The following is a 15,705-nucleotide window of genomic DNA, read 5'->3' on the forward strand; positions in this document are numbered from 1 at the left end:
CTCGAAGTATTCCTCCCCCGGGGGAAGGAGCGAAATTGCGCGGGAAAGCCGCCGAAGACTCCACCGCGAAAGGAGCGCAGCGTCTGCCAGGCTCCTTCGGCGCTCCCGCCGGCTGGCCTCGGCTCTTTGCTTTTGAGCGCTCCGCGCTGCGTCCCGGCCCTTTTATACCCCTCGCTGGCCCGCTCGGGAGCATGCTCAGATGACAAGCAATTCCATTTAAAGGCGGCGGGGCTGCTTTCCTTCCGCCTGAGGCAGGGGTAGGCAACCCTGGCTCTTTTATGACTCGTGGACTTCAACTCCCAGAATTCCTGAGCCAGCACAGCTGGCTCAGGAATTCTGGGAGTTGAAGTCCACGAGTCATAAAAGAGCCAGGGTTGCCTACCCCTGGCCTGAGGGCTCCACGGCTCTCGCTCTCCCCCCCTCTCTCTCTCTTAAAAACAACAACAACAAAAAAGCCACAATAACAAAGTAACGGGGACAACCACCGCGATCACCCACTGCAGAGTCGGAGGAAGAGGACGCGCTTCTGCATCACCGCCCCCCCCCTCCAACCGCGCGGGTGGAGTTTCCTAGCGAAGATTAGGAGGAAGCGAAGCGACAGCCGTTTCGGAGGCGGCAGAGAGACCGGGTGGGGTGGGAGGAGGATCGGGGTGCTCCCCTCCCGCAGCCAGAAACGCAGCTTCGGAGACATATAGGGGGAGGGGGGGCACCTCAACCCGGAAGCTGCGGGATGGGATTCCTAACTTTTAAAATTTGATTTACGCAATCTGCTTTTGGACCTCGTAGCTGCTCGCGACTGGAGATGTCATTTTTAAACCTGGACCAGCCAGCGGCACATATATAAAATCCACTCTACCTGTGGCCGTTTCCTCATTAGTGAATTAAAACTTCATCCCACCGTACCAGTGAAATAAAGCTTCCTTCGATTACTAATACAGGGACTCAGCAATGGCAGCCAAATGATGCTGTGATGATGATCCTAAAATCCCAGGTGAGGGAAATCAGATGACTGCAACAGGTAATTCAGACAGGATGAGATTTGGCACCGGAGACAGCAAATTTCACATGCTGTAGCTTTCTGCTGACTCAGGAATGAGCTCAGCAATGTTTAAGGCACTAAATACATACATACATACATACATACATACATACATACATACATACATACATATATGTATCTCTGACCCGCACCCTGGGAGCCGACGGTGTCTCCGTGCCGATCCTCAACCAAAAAGACGCCACGATCCAGCTGATCAGTGGAGACAGCGGCGACTGGACCACCGAAGCTGTCATCACCTTGCCTCTACCAACTCTCAACCTCCCTGCCCACCCTCTCCCCACAGGACATGATGGGCCTGGGTGCAAGCCATGGTGGCAGAGTGGCTTGACCTTACACCTGCAGCCCCATAGAGGTGAGAGCTCTATGGGGTATGCTTCACCCAGAGTGGGTTCTGGACCACCCCCGGAAACAGAGTCACAACCCATCGTGAGAGGATGGGGAGTGGCCTGCTTCTGGGGTTCACCCAGCCAAGTGGCAGTGGCTGGGTGACGGTCAGATACCCACCTACCCGACTCGACCCTCCTGCCAATTCTCCATCCAGGGGGCTGCCTTCCCAAAAACCCTTGTAACTCTATGCTACTCCAATATTCCAGCACAGACCTACACGCCCTCAGGGGTTCCCCCCTCTCCTGGGTGCGACCTGCCTATACTACATCCAATCTCGATGACGGGCCAGACCATTGGGCCTCTGAGAGATGGCCGGGCAGGGTCAGGGGCCTCCAGCATAAGTCCAACAAGAGGCCCCTGGTTAAGTTCCTAGTTAAGTTCTTTGTCGGGTTAGGGAGGGGGGCGGGAAAAGACTGGTTGTTCGGTGAAGGGGGGCCTTCCAACTACCATAGCGCAGGAACGTGGGCCAGTCGCCGACAAAGCCCAATGGCGAGCTGACGAACAACCAATTCCCAGGATGGTGGGGAACGGCAGAAGGTGCACAAGCAGAGGGCCGTATCGACACCGGGAGGGTCATCTCCGCTCTGTACAAGCGGTGAGACGCTCCGACCCTCTGTACTTCCCCCGAGGACCCGGGAGCGAAGATGTGCAGCCTCCTAAGCTCAGGCTGGTCTACCTAAATGCCAGGTCCGTTGCTAACAAGGCTCACCTTGTTCGTGACCTAGTGGAGAGTGAGCACGCGGACCTGGCTTGCATCACGGAAACCTGGCTGGGCCCAGAGGGTGGTGTCCCTCTGGTTGACCTCTGCCCGCCTGGTTTCCAGGTGCTGCACCAGCCTCGGGCCTATGGTAGGGGCGGAGGAGTGGCAGTAATCATCAGGGAGATCCTTAGCCCGCGGGAGACCATGGGTGTGAGTCTCTCTTCCTGAGATACGGTCCGGGGGCGCAGTTGGGCCTGCTGCTGGCGTACCTTCCACCTAATCGTGCAGCGGCAGCCCTGCCTAAGCTACTCGATGTCCTCTCAGGGTTGGTGGTTGAATTCCCCAAACTCATGGTCTTGGGCGACTTTAACCTACCGTCCCTGGGAGGATCGTCCGAACTAGCTCGGGAGTTCATGGCTTCCATGGCGGCCATGGACCTGTCGCAAATAATTTCTGGACCAACTCATGAGGGAGGCCACACCCCCGACTTGGTGTTCTTATCTGGACGGTGGCGTGATGATATCGGTGGGGGCTCCACGACCGTTATGCCCCTGTCATGGACCGATCATCACCTCCTACGGCTAGACTTCCCCTTTGCCACCCCCCGCCGTGGGTGCACGGTGCCAACCAGATGGTACCGCCCCAGGCGCCTAATGGACCCTGACAGGTTCCAGGCAGCGCTTGGGAACCCACCTGCACTCCCTGCTCACAGCTCGGTGGACGCCTTAGTGGAAGCCTGGGAAAGGGCAGCCATGGAGGCGCTGGACCGAGTTGTACCCCTGCGGCCCCTGACCCGGCGCAGATCCCAGCGAGCCCCATGGTTCACCGCGGAGCTTCGGGAGATGAAGCGTCGGAGACGGGGCCTAGAGAGCCGTTGGAGATCCAGTCGATCCGAATCCAACCGATTGCGACTAAGAATCCTCACCAGGTCTTATCTCGCAGCGATAAGGGTGGCGAAATCTAACTACTTTTCCACCCTCATCGCGTCCGCAGATAATCGCCAGGCTGCCTTGTTCAGAGTGACTCGCTCCCTACTGAACCAAGAGGTGAGGGAGGAACCCTTACAGGGTCGAGCCGAGGAATTTGGTCAATATCTGTTGGATAAAATCACTCGGATTCAAACCGGCCTGGACTCCAACTGGGCAGAGTTGGAGGAACAGGACATGGACAGTCTTGTCGACGTCACCTGGGAGGAATTTGATCCTGTGACTCCAAAGGAAGTGGACAGGATTATGAGGAGGTTGAGCTCCTCCACATGCTTACTGGACCCGTGCCCTTCCTGGCTGGCCTATGCAGCTCGAGAGGGGACACGAGGCTGGTTTCAGGCGGTCATCTCTGCTTCTCTGAGTGAGGGTCACTTCCCCGCCTCCTTGAAGGAGGCGGTGGTGAGACCTCTCCTCAAGAAGCCCACCTTGGACCCAACCTCATTGAATAGCTTTCGTCCAGTCTCCAACCTTCGCTTCCTTGCGAAGGTTGTTGAGAGTGTGGTGGCGCATCAACTTCCTCAGGTCCTGGATGAAGCGGTTTATCTTGACCCGTGCCAATCGGGCTTCAGGCCGGGCTACAGCACGGAGACGGCATTGGTCGCTCTGATGAATGATCTCTGGAGGGCCCGGGACAGGGGCCATTCCTCTGTCCTAGTCTTATTAGACCTTTCGGCGGCTTTCGATACCATCGACCATGGTATCTTGCTGCGGCGCCTCAGGGGACTGGGAGTGGGAGGCACGGTTCTGCGGTGGTTCTCCTCCTTTGTCCTGGGTCGCTCGCAGTCGGTGCTGGCAGGAGGACAGAGGTCGACTCCGAGGCCTCTCGTTTGCGGAGTCCCTCAGGGGTCGGTTCTCTCGCCTCTCCTGTTCAACATCTACATGAAACCGCTGGGTGAGATCATTCGTGGTTTTGGAGTAGGGTACCATCAGTATGCTGATGACACCCAGCTTTTCATCTCAACTCCAAACAGCATCAGTGATGCCCTCGACGTGATGTCCCGTTGCCTGGAAGCGGTCCGGGAATGGATGGGGAGGAACAGGCTTCAACTCAACCCGGACAAGACTGAATGGCTGTACATACCGGCAAGCCAGGATACTCAGAACATTCCATCCCTTAACATCGGGGATGAGTTATTACCCCCTGTTGATAGGGCCCGCAACCTGGGTGTCCTCCTAGACTCACAGCTATCCTTGGAAGATCACATAGGAGCTGTGACCAAGGGGGCCTTCTCCCGGGTTCGACTGGTGCGCCAACTACGGCCTTATCTGGACCTGGATGCCTTACGTACAGTCACCCATGCTCTTGTGACCTCTCGCCTTGACTACTGTAACGCTCTCTACATGGGGCTGCCCTTGAGAGCCACTCGGAAGCTTCAACTGGTGCAGAGTGCAGCTGCACGGACACTTTTGGGGGCCTCCCGATACTCCCATATCACACCTCTCCTCCATGAGCTGCACTGGCTTCCGGTTGCCTTCCGAGTGAAATTCAAGGTGCTAACAATGACATACAAAGCCCTACATGGCATGGGTCCGGACTACCTACGGGAGCACCTTCTGCCAACGTCAACACCCCTCCGTCCTGTGCGCTCCCACAGAGAGGGCCTGCTCAGGGTGCCACCGCTCAAAGAATGTCGGCTGGTGGTCCCCAGGGGGAGGGCATTCTCAGTAGGTGCGCCAACCCTCTGGAACTGCTTGCCTACCGAAATCCGGATGGCCCCCGACCTCCGCACCTTCCGGCGCGAATTAAAAACTTACCTGTTCCAGCAGTCCGGCCTGCCCTGATAGCTCTTGGGGTCTCAGTTGTTATTACTATTGTTTCTGACTATTGTTCAACTGTATACCTACCTTACTCTGTACACCGCCCCGAGTCCCTCGGGAGAAGGGCGGTATATAAAAACAAATAAATAAATTATATATATATATATATATATATATATATATATATATATATATATATATATATATATATATATATATATATATATATATATATATATATATATATATATATATATATATATATATATATATATATATATATATATATATATATATATATATATATATATATGATTCCTATGATTCCCTTACAAAAACATTTTGCAAAAAACAGAAAATGAGTAGAAAAATAAGACAAATTAAGACATGAGGTAAGAGAAGAAAATATAGCTAGATTTATAACATGCTATATACCATCATAGCTTTCCATCTTTACAAACCACCCTTGTTTGTGGTGGCACATTGGTTAGAATGCAGTATTGCAGGCTGACACTGCCCACTGCTAGGAGTTCGATCGTGACTGGCTCAGCCTTCCATCCTTCCGTCGGTAAAATGAGGACTCAGATTGTTGGGGGCAATATGCTGACACTGTAAACCACTTAGAGAGTGCTGCAAAGCACTATGAAGCATTCACACGTCCTTCACTTTTGTCAGTTTTGTTATACTGCAGCTTAACATGTTTACAGCTTTATTGGAATCTACCTGTGGTAAATTAAATTGATTGGACATGATTTGGAAAGGCAGTGGCCTCCATAATTCTCAAATGGAAGAAGTTTGGTGCAACCAGTACACTTATAAGAGCTGGTCACCTGGTCAAACTGACCAATTGGGGGAGAATGGCCTTAGTAAGAGAGGTGACCAAGAACCTGATGGTCACTCTGATGGAGCTCCAGAGATCCTGTGTGGAGAGTTCCAGAAGGACAACCATCACTGCAGCCCTCCACCGATCTGGGCTTTAAGGCAGAGTGGCTAGATGGAAGCCTCTCCTCATGAAAGCCCACTTGGAGTTTACAAAAAGCACCTGAAGGACTCAGACTGTGAGGAACAAGATTCTCTGATCTGATGAAACCAAGATTGAACTGTTTGGCCTCAATTCTAAATGTTATGTTTGGAGGAAACCAGGGACTGCTTATCACCTGCCCAATATTATCCCAACAGCGAAGCATGGGGGTGGCAGCATTATGCTGGGGTGTTTTCAGCAGCAGGGACTGGGAGACTGGTCAGCGTTGAGGGAAACTGAATGGGGCAAAGTACAGGGATATCCTCAAGAAAACCTGTTCCACCACACTCAGGACCTCAGACTGGGCCGAAGGTTCACTTTCCAACATGACAATGATCCTAAGCACACAGCCAAGACAACACAGAAGTCCCTTATGGACAACTCTGTGAATTTCCTAGAGTGGTCCAGCCAAAGCCCTGACATGAACCCTATTGAACATCTCTGGAGGGACCTGAATATGGCTGTCCACAGACAGTCGCCATCCAACTTGACTGAGCTTGAGAGGATTTGCAAGGAAGAATGGCAGAAAATCCCCCAATCCAGGTGTGCAAAGCTTGTTGCATCATACCCCAAAAGACTCAGGGCTGTAATTGCAGCCAAAGGTACTTCAACAAAGTATTGAGTAAAGGTCTGAATACTTAGGCCATTGTGATGTTTCAGGGTTTTTAAAAAATAAATTTATAGACATTTCTAAGCTTCTGTTTGCACTTTATCATTATGGGCTACTGTCTGTAGATTAATGAGAAAAACATGAATCAGGCTGCGGCATAACAAAATTGACAAAAGTGAAGGGGATCTGAATACTTTCTGAATGCATTGTAAGTCTAAGTGCTATTGCTATGGTCCACAGGAAGCCTCTTTAGATGATGGTTTTTCTTCTTTAAACTTCTCACCAGTCTCTTTTTGAAGTATTCTTCAGTTTCACCCAACCAAAACCTTCTCGTTCTTCTTTTCCTTTTGTCCCATTGACTTTTTTCCTATATTTTTGTTTTGCTATTTGCTTCTCATTCATTCTCTATATGATCAAACCATCACATCATATTTCATACTGGTGACTTTGTTGTTGTTGTTAGCTGCGAAGTCGTGTCCGATCCATCGTGACCCTATGGACTACGTTCCTCCAGGCCTTCCTGTCCTCTACCATCTGCTGGAGTCCATTTAAGCTCACGCCTACTGCTTCAGTGACTCCATCCAGCCACCTCATTCTCTGTCGTCCCCTTCTTCTCTTGCCCTCAATCTTTCCCAGCATTAGGCTCTTCTCCAGTGAGTCCTTCCTTCTCATTAGGTGGCCAAAGTATTTGAGTTTTAGCTTCAGGATCTGGCCTTCTAAAGAGCAGTCAGGGTTGATCTCCTCTAGGACTGACCGGTTTGATCGCCTTGCAGTCCAAGGGACTCGCAGGAGTCTTCTCCAGCACCATAGTTCAAAGGCCTCAATTCTTTGGCGCTCAGCCTTTTTTATGGTCCAGATTTCACTGCCATACATTGCAAATACTGGTGACTTAGTTGTTATTTAATCCATACATCCATTTTCTCTCCAAGATCCAATACCAAACATTGGTCTCTTTCACATTCAGAACTTCTCATCCTTCTTGCTTCCTTCACTAATTATTTCAATGCCTTATAATAAACAATGAAATCAATTATGCTATTTTATTTATAAATTCTTTTTAATTTATTTTATTGCATATGAATAGGTTTATGTTTAAATGATGTATTGACAACAAATACACCTTTTTTGTAAATGGTTGCGTTACCATGCTCATTCATTCTTGGATCTCTCAGTAACCCATCAGTTTTTCTGTTCTCCCTCTGATTTATGGGAGTTGAACACCAATCCAGTATTTATGTTGGAGAAACTTACACAATTTCCCCCAAAATTCACTTTTGGTTTTTCTGTTCTACCACTGGGGATGTAACCTGCACCCATGACCTACCTTTGAAGAATTCCTTTCATGCAACTCACTATACTCTAGATCAGGGGTCCTCAATGCTTGGGCCACAGATTGGCACTTGTCCGCGGCGTACCAAGAATTGGGCCACACAAGTGAGCAGAGCCCCATCTGTGCATGCACAGGATCCAGGAAGGGCATGAAATCTATGACAGGGCTTTTCAACCAGTGGTATGGGTACCACCTGTGGTACATTGGCACCTGGCAGGTGGTACGCAACCATCCTACAAAAGTGGTAGTGGGGGAGGGGAATGAGCTGAACTGGTGGCAGCACTGCACAAGCCTGAGCAAGAGACAGCTGGAGCTGCAGGGCTTCTGAGCCTGGAAGAAGCACCAATCAGCTGGAATGTTGCAGCATCTCCAGGGTCTTGTGATTTATATTCAGATGCTTGGCAACTGATTCATATTTATGACGGTCACAGTGTCCCAGGGTCATGTGAAGTGACCAAAACCTGCTGCAACCACCCAGTGAGGGGGAATAAAAACCAAACACCCCCCCACCCCACCCCCACTGCCAAACCTCAACAGAAATGCTCAGAACAATGAAAACCTCGGACAGGAGAAAGAGCGCTGCCGGGTGGGCAGGCAGGTGTCTTGCTCGGCTGTGGCTTGAGGGGCACTTTTTTCAGTGCCATTGTAACTTCGAACAGTCACTGAGCGAACTGTTGTAAGTCGAGGACTACCTGCACTTCATCACTTTTTTCCTTTTTTTTGGGGTTATCAAGTTTTTGACACCTTGCTAGGCGACTGGTGGTACTCGGATGTTGCCATATCCTAAAAGTGGTACAATGGGTGAACAGTTTGAAAAGCCCTGATCTACGACACACCACCCCATACGGTTTGCGGAAAAACTGGCCTCCACAGAACTGGTCCCCGGCACCTAAAAGGTTGGGGGCCACTGATCTAGATGACACTTATTCCAACCTTTTGACACAACATGTTAGTCCAGTGATGACAAACCTTTCAAAGAGCGAGTGCCCAAACTGCAACCCAAAATCCACTTATGTATCATCAGGTGCTGGGTAGGCATGGCCAATTGGGTGGGTGTGGCCTATTGGATGGGTGTGGCTGCAGTGGTAACAGCAGACTGGGTGGGATTAAAAAGTTCAATCAATCAATTCCTACTTTGTGAGATCCTTTTCCCCACGAGAAGTTGAAATTGATTGATTGAACCTTTTTTTTTGCACACGGTGGCAGAGGCCGAAAGTGAAAAGGTTTTATAAAACCCAGCTGAAGGCCTACGACTGGGGCGACGGCACACATGCCCACAGAGAGGGCTCTGCGTGCCACCTGTGGCATACATGCCATAGGTTCGCCCCCACGGTGTTAGTCCATTCATAATTAAGCCTGCATCTTCAATTCCCTCCATGTGTTCATCAACCCCATGAGCTCTAACCATATTCATTCAGATTTATCAAATCTGAAATAAGATTTAAGATTTAAGATTTAAGATTTATTGAGATTTTTATACCGCCCTTCTCCCAAAGGGACTCAGGGCGGTTCACAGGGCATAAATAAAAACAACAGTACAAACATTAAAAGATAATTAAATTAATGCCCAAGTTAAAACCAGAATAATAAAACAAACCTATAAAAAACCCAAGTACCCCCATCAGGCCAGACCCGCTAGTTCAAATAAATGGGTCTTCAACCCGCGACGGAAGGATCGGAGGTCTGATGCCATCCGGAGCTCAACCGGCAGTTGGTTCCATAACGCCGGAGCACCCACAGAGAAGGCCCTCCCCCTGGGGGCCACCAGTCGACATTCCCTGACAGGAGGCACCCTGAGGAGGCCCTCTCTGTGGGCGCGCACAGGGCGGAGGGGAGTCGACGCCGGCAGCAGGTGGTCCTCGAGATATCGCGGACCCATGCCATGTAGGGACTTAAAGATCATAACCAAAACCTTGAACCTTACCCGGAAGACAACTGGTAACCAATGCAGCTCACGGAGCAAAGGTGTAACATGGGAGTACCGGGAAACTCCCAAGACAACTCTCGCGGCCGCATTCTGTACCAGTTGGAGCCTCCGAGTAGTCTTCAAGGGAAGTCCCATGTAGAGAGCGTTACAGTAGTCTAGGCGAGAGGTCACGAGCGCATGAGTGACCGTACACAAGGCCTCCCGGTCCAGATAGGGCCGCAACTGGCACACCAGGCGAACCTGGGCAAAAGCCCCCCTAGTCACGGCCACTATGTGATCCTCCAAAGTGAGTCGTGAATCTAGGAGGACTCCCAAGTTGCGAGCCCTATCCACAGGGGGTAAAAGCTCACCCCCCATAGAAAGAGGTGGAACATCCCAGGTGTCTCGGGAAGCCGAAATGTACAGCCACTCAGTCTTGTCAGGGTTGAGTTGAAGTCTGTTCCTCCCCATCCAGACCCGAACCGCCTCCAGGCAACGGGACATCACAGCGAGGGCATCACTGGGGTGGTTTGGGGTCGAAATAAAAAGTTGGGTATCATCAGCATATTGATGATACCCAACTCCAAAACCACGAATGATCTCACCCAGCGGTTTCATATAGATGTTGAACAGGAGAGGCGAGAGGACCGACCCCTGAGGAACTCCACAAGCGAGAGTCCTAGGGGTCGACCTCTGCCCCCCTGCCAACACCGACTGCGAGCGTCCCAGGAGATAGGAGGAGAACCACTGAAAAACCGTGCCTCCCACTCCCAATCCCCTGAGACGCTGCAGCAGGATACCATGGTCGATGGTATCGAAAGCCGCCGAGAGGTCTAATAGGACTAGGACAGAGGAATACCCCCTATCCCGAGCCCTCCAGAGATCATTTATTAGTGCGACCAATGCCGTCTCCGTGCTGTGCCCGGGCCTGAAACCCGATTGGTAAGGGTCCAGATAATCCGCTTCATCCAGGACCAGAGGGAGCTGATGCGCCACCACACTCTCAACAACCTTCGCAAGAAAGCGAAGGTTGGAGACTGGACGAAAGTTGTTCAATACAGCTGGGTCCAAGGCAGGCTTCTTGAGGAGAGGTCTCACCACCGCCTCCTTCAAGATGGTGGGGAAACAACCCTCACTCAAAGAAGCAGATATAACCGCCTGGAGCCAGCCTCGTGTCCTCTCCCTAGCTGCATAAACCAGCCAAGAAGGGCACGGGTCCAATAAACATGTGGTGGAACTCAGCTTCCCCATAATCCTGTCCACTTCATCAGGGGTCACAGAATCAAACTCCTCCCAGATAACATTGACAAGACCGCCCGTGTCCTGATCGTCAGACTCTGCCCAGCTGGAGTCCAAACCGGTCCGAATCCGAGCGATTTTATCCGACAGATGTTGACCAAACTCCTCGGCACGACCCTGCAAGGGATCCTCCCTCACCTCCTGATTAAGAAGGGAGCGAGTCACCCTAAACAAGGTGGCCGGGCGATTATCTGCGGACGCGATGAGGGTGGAGAAGTAATTACACCTCGCCTCCCTCATCGCAGCGAGATAAGACCTAAATAACTTGTTCTTCTGTTCATTTTATTTTTTCTTTAAATTCATTTGTTAAGACATGATTTTTTTACTATTAGTTACATTCCAAGTCACAATTTTCCACATACCTTCACCACTCATTGTGATGTTTCTCATGTTTACTTTGTTAGCATTGTCTTTGATCACCGGAGCAAGAATTATGGGAGCTGAATTTCCACTCCAGTCTTCAGGTTAGAGAAGACCGTTTAATGGGAATCAGATATAATGTCACAAAGTTCTGAGAATCTGAGTTTTTTCAGTTATTTTTTTCCTCATATTTTATGATTAAGAACAGCAGGAAAAGCATACTAAAGCTACTTTTCCATAATATTCTTGTGTACTAACAGGGAATATTAAATATCCCATAGGGAACGGTAAAAACCACTATGTTTTGCATGGAATGTCTGAAGTGCATTGTATACTAGAACCAGGATTCTAGTTAACTTCAAAGTTTTTATGGTAAAGGCAATTCACTAACAGATTTATTTATAATTTATGGAATTTCTACATGTAAAAAGAAACAAAGTGTTATTTTAGAACATCAACAGAGCAAGAGTGATGTTTTGGCTAATCAACTAAAATCTAAGTATTTTGCAATTTTAAATTTGCTACAATATAAAACAATGGAAGCAGCCTCTTGTCCAGAATCTTCAAAATATTTCCTCAATCATCCTTTCCCAGAAACTAAGCCTCTGCATTAACCTAGGACTGAGGTTAATGCATCATCTGGCTCACTTCCTAGATTTTTGTGAGGAGTATGTAGAATTGTGTTTGAAAGGAAAAAAAAGGAAAGAAAAGAACAATACTAATTTGGCAATAGTAAATCTTACTGCCAATTAAGTGAAACTTTACCAGTACTTTGGGGCTACTATAGAATGATTTTTCTAGAGCCATGATGTGAATAATATATTATTATATGATGAAAGCTTTACTGACACTGAGCTCAACATATTATCATTGTATAGCTTCAAACACATAATCAGTTGTCCTACTATCTATGCAGATGTTTCTACTGAAAATCGCTGCAAATAAAAATCGAAGTTGAGATACAGACCAATAACTGACGCTTGAGGGCCTCATGTTTTTTTTTACAAAGCCCTGGCTACCTTACCTGAGTACTTGAGGAAGCATTTAAAAATATTGGGCATGAAAGGTTTGAACTGCAGGTGCAAAACAAAACATTTCCATCAAGTACATGAAATAGAAAACCTGGAAGAATGTTGCTCAATAATCAGGTACTCCAATAAAACATCGACATAATTATTACTTCTATTTTAAGCCCAAAGTAAATCAGAAGCATTTCCAAGATCTACTAAACTAGAAACAACCCGCCCCCCCCCCTCAATTTCTATTACCCTTAACCCTCATGACTGCATATATGCATATATAAATTTTGACAAACAAGTCAAGCTTTGTTTAGCTATGTGGGCAGGGAGCAAACAAGGAGGAACAAAATAGGGAATATGGATTTAAGAAGCAGGTCTAATCCATTTGAATCAAGTTTTTTTTGTTGCAATATTCTTACAAGCTGCTAGTTTTTTGTGAACAGGTAAATTTACATATTGGCTGACTATTACCCGTGTTTCCCTGAAAATAAGACCGGGTCTTATTCATTTATTTTTTGCCTCCAAAAGAGGCACCAGGTCTTATTTTCAGGGGTGTCTTTTATACTCAACTCTGGCACCGACAGCCCCTCCCGGCTGGCCCGCTTCTTCTGACCAAAGGAGCAGCTTCATTCTGCAGCTGCATTCCAGCCTGCGTTTTGCAGTCAGGCCTTTCCGGAAGGCCTATGCAGCCGAGTACCAAACTGTGGATTCAATCCATAGCTTGGTTCTCGGCTGCAGTGGCCTTCTGGAAAGCCCTGTGACTGAGAAATGCAGGCCTGGCTGCAGAAGAGGCCTCGGAAGAAGAAGTGGGCCGGCAAGGAGAGACCTGGCTGCAAGGTGAGTGGGTGCGGGGCACATGGGGCAGCTCCACCCCCTCCCCAGCTTGATTTTTAGGTGTGTGCCTCGCCCCAAAACTAGGGCTTATTTTGGGGGTAGGGCTTATATTAGGCCCACTCCCCCCAAAATCAAGCCAGGGCTTATTTTCAGGGTAGGCCTTAATTTCGGGGAAATGGTACCTCTGGTTAAAAGAGTACCAAATGCCATCTGAAAACTCATGAAATTATCATGACATTCTTAGAGACTTGACTTACGCTTTAGAAAACAAGCTATTAATATGTCCAGGTAGTCCGCGACTTATAACAGTTCATTTAGTGACCGTTCAAAGTTACAACGGCACTGAAAAAAGTTACTTATGACCGTTTTTCAGAGATACAAACTTTGCAGCATCCCCACAATCACATGATCAAAATTCAGATGCAACTGGTTCATATTTATGACCACTGCAGTGTTCCAGGGTCATGTGATCACATTTTACCAACTTCTGACAAAGTCAATGGGGAAGCCAGATTCCCTTTACAACCGTGTTACTAACTTTAAAACCACAGTGATTCACTTGATAACTGTGGCAAGGAAGGGCAAAACTCACTTAACAAACGTCACATTTAACAACATAAATTTTGGGCTCAGTTGTGGTCGTACGTCGAGGACTACCTGTATTGATGTATTTTATGTAAACCATTATACATTTTATTCTTTGTTTTTTATTTTATTTAACATGTTTCCTGCTTTTTTGTCCATTGGTACAAATGTAAAATACTAGAGCATAATATAAAATTACACATTCCAATGGCAGCTTTGAAGAGACAAATAAGATGTTGCTGTTTGCTGGAAAGCTACAAATAAGATGAATGAATATTTCTTGCCTGGGAGACCCTTCTGTTCTATAAATACAATGGAAAGTGGGGGTGGGAATTAACTGGACCCACAGATAGTAACAAAAGATAATTAGCACTTAAGCTGAGAGTTGGGCAGTTTATATATTTAATAAATTATTATTAATATTAAATTCAAATGTATTGTTATTAATCTGTTAGATTTCTATCCTGCTAGAGCTCAGTGACATCTTTGTCCCTACACTTTGTGAAAATTAAGGCTAAGCTTAGAGGAGCAAATGCCTGCCCAACATCATCCAGGGCGTTTCTCTGGTTGATGCACTGCAGTGAACCTGAATGCCCCTGACCTTGGGCCAATCTCTTAATCAGTACACCACACTGACTACGGAGCTTTGGAATTAGCTTAGCATCTTACATAAAGTGTTCTGGTTTGTTACCCACAATGCTTATTCCATAATTAAAGCCCCACGCCGACTATAATGTTGATGATAGGGCCATATGCGCAGAGCAGAGCTTACGTTTTTAAAAAAACCTTTGGGAAGATTCATATGCATCCTATTTTAAATAAAAGCAGACATCTTTGTGATCTCTTTAGTAAAGTATATGATGAGAAGTTACTACAGATTGCAGAAAGAAGTGCACATACAGATATGTAGCAAAGCTAAGCACATTGATTTGTGCTTCTTAGATTGTAAGCCGCCCTGAGTCTTCGGAGAAGGGTGGGATATAAATGGGATTTTTTTTTAAAAAAAGCATCGGCCATTGAGTATACAGATCGGCTCTCCTATCAGAATAGTGGTTTTCTACTTCTTTTAATCAAGGTTAATACTCCCCAGTGCTCATCCCACGATACAAATATATCTGAGGCAGATGATCATTCTAACAATAAATTAGTCAGACTGATTGCATGACTTATCAGCAAGCAAATAGCTCATCAGGGATGGTCAGAAACCACCCTTGACTTTTTCTAGTGAAAGAAGAGCAAAGGACCACAGCATGCAGGATAATACATAATGCATTAAATATGTCTTTATGCTTTTATGAAAAATACATTTTGAACTTTTGGATAATTTCCCATTCTCTTTAAGTGTGTTAGATCTCTTCTACAGTTTACAATATGGCTTTGGGGATGCCAGTCAAAATCCATTGAAAAGAGATACCGGTAGACCAGAGCATGTTACTCCTTACAGTTTCAAAATATACCTCTGTACAATAAGAAAAAATTGTTATCCATGCAAAGTCATTACAAAGACATAAAAGTAATACTGTGGTGCAATTAACTATATTTTTTTTTTAAAAAAATCATAAATAGAATAGCCTTGTCACCACTACTGTATCTATTCTGTATTGCATTTTCCCCAGTTTTCAGCCATACAGTTGCGCTGAAAAAAACTGCTCATGTGGAACCCAGACATCTCTTTTTTAAAAAAAACACAGCTTGTTTACAATCAAAGCTAGTAGCTATCTTCTTAAATAGCCTGAATTTGGTTAGATTAATAAGCCAAAAGATCTTTATTCTAATTTGTGAAATCAGTGGTAATGAGCAAATCATAATTCACATGTTATGTATTTTATTTCAAGGCAATATACAGTATT

General features: G+C 47.2%; 1 protein-coding gene across 1 annotated transcript in view; it reads right to left on the bottom strand.

The window, feature by feature from the left end:
- LOC308667563 (uncharacterized protein C11orf96 homolog) overlaps nucleotides 1-115 on the bottom strand; it is a 1,199-nt gene extending 1,084 nt beyond the window's left edge. Inside the window, exon 1 of the mRNA XM_081326865.1 lies at nucleotides 1-115. This exon is cut by the window's left edge and continues 1,084 nt beyond it. The gene's annotated coding sequence lies outside the window, so the exon portion shown is untranslated.
- Between the last annotated feature and the right edge of the window lie 15,590 nt (nucleotides 116-15,705).

Source organism: Vipera berus (genome assembly GCF_964194415.1).
Source record: "Vipera berus genome assembly, chromosome: 1".
NCBI classification, from domain to species: Eukaryota; Metazoa; Chordata; class Lepidosauria; order Squamata; family Viperidae; genus Vipera; species Vipera berus.